The sequence below is a fragment of the Euleptes europaea genome, chromosome 1, assembly GCF_029931775.1.
Source record: "Euleptes europaea isolate rEulEur1 chromosome 1, rEulEur1.hap1, whole genome shotgun sequence".
Lineage (NCBI taxonomy): Eukaryota > Metazoa > Chordata > Lepidosauria > Squamata > Sphaerodactylidae > Euleptes > Euleptes europaea.
The window spans coordinates 115,785,775-115,787,945 of NC_079312.1; positions in this window are offsets into that span (position 1 = coordinate 115,785,775).

The window sequence follows — 2,171 nt, forward strand, 5'->3', positions numbered from 1 at the left end:
CCAGTTCCTCTAAATTCCCAGCTTCAATTTAAAAAAAGGTCTCTAGCCCTTTTCATTGCAGAGGTACATCTTGTCCCTTATATCAATATGCTGATGACACCCATCTATATTTCTTTATCCAAATGACTTGGTGATGCTGTACTGTTCCTGAACCAGTGCCTTACTGCTCTGATTAAATGGCTAAGGGTGAACAAGGTGAACCTGAATCCTGACAAGACAGAGGGGAAGCTTGATTGGGGAAGCTTAGGTCTTGAAGGACAACCTGCTTCCCACTTTCGATGGGGTCTAGTTGACATTCACTGACTCTGTTAAGAGCCTAGGGCAGGGGTGTTAAACGCCTGGCTTGCGGGCAGGATAAGAGCTTTCAAGGGGCCGGATCTGGCCCATGGGCCCTATGTTTGACACCCCTGCCCATGGCTCTTAACAGAGTCAGTGAGTGTCAACTAGACACCATCGAAAGGTAGCCGCCACCCCCCACTCAGAATCTGGGCTGGCGAGGCATGGCCTGGCCCAACCAAGTGACATTTATGTCATATCTGGCCCTCATAACAATTGAGTTCGACACCCCTGGCCTAGAGGTTATACTGGATCCAGCACTAATCCTGGAAAAGCAAGTTAATGCTGCTACAAAATAGGCATTCTGCCTGCTTCTTTTAGCCCAGAAATAGGGATGCCAACTCTGGATGGAAATTCCTGGAGATTTCATGGAGGAGCCAAGGGAGGATGGTATTTAGGGACTAGAGGGATGCCCTAGGGTGTAATGCCATAGAATCAACAGGGTGTATTGCCCTAGAATCCACCCTCCAAAGCAGCCAGAGGAAATGATATCTGTAATCTGGATATCCGCTATAATTCTGGGAAATCTCCAAGTCCCACCCGGAAGTTGATCAACTTTGAGTCAGCTGATCTAGCCACAGGGATCCATGCTGTGCTTATTTCATGGTTGGACTATTGCAACGCGTTTTACATATGTCTGCCCTTAAATACAATTTGGAAACTCCAGTTTGTACAGAATGATGCAGCCTGGTTACTATCGGGCAGGACATGCATGTCACACCCATTCCAGAGACACTCCATTGGAGTGCCTGAGTTCAGTTCAAAGCCCTTAATGGCCTCAAACCACACACCCGCAAAACCACTTCTCCTACTATGTCCCACCTTGACAGCATCACTCCTGTAAGCTAAGCCTTCTGATGGTGCCATCCTACAAACGGGTAAGATTGACATCTGTCCGTTTATATGAAATCACTGAGGTGGCTTCCACCTTGTGGGATCGGCCTACCTGAGGAGGTAATGAAGGCCCCATACTTTGATCATTTTGCAGAGAGTGCTAAACAGAAATATTCAAAAGGGCATTTTTATTAAGGAATTACAACTGTAGTATAATTGAACAATTCAGTAGGTCGCTTTCCTAAGGGAATAGGCTTGTAGTCTATTGCAACACCACCTTCATTTTACTACATTATCTTCTACCTGCAACCCACTCTCTGTATTATGACATTTTTATGTCTTAGACAATTTTATGTTTGTGTTTTGGTTTTTGCTGTTGTTATTTGAGTCCTCCTGCATTGTTTCTTGGAGGCTCATGCTGTCTGATCAATTTTTTAAAAAAAACATTGTATTCCGCCTTGAGTCTCAATGAGAAAAGCAGGCTATAAATGTGGTAAATAAAATAAAAATTAAATATCCTCACAACAAAAACAGCTATAGACTTTTTTTACATGAAAGCTGAGAATTCAGAGGAACAAGTAGATTACGGCAGTAGATTTTTATAACATGTCATTGCTATCATATATTAGCAATTATAGATTTAAAAAAAAATCTTCCAGTGGGACAGCAGGGGAAAAATGCATGGAAAATGACCGCAGACAAAGGAAAGCGGGTATGAGGCTCCTGTGTGAATTACCAGTGTGAATGCCTCTACACTCCTGGCAGTGATGGCAGGGGAATGGGGAATCCTTGCTGTTTGGAATCAGACTGAAGACGACGCAAAGCATGAGACCCAGCTTCAGATGATGTTCCAAAGAACTTCAATGCAGAAGTGACTTCAGCAGGACTCCCAAATAAAAAGAGGAAGACTCGCATCGTTCATTTCCTTCTTGAGAAAAGCTCCATGGCCCTCAAGTTTATTTAAAGTCGCTGGAAGCAGAGAAGCACAGAGGTTGACAAGA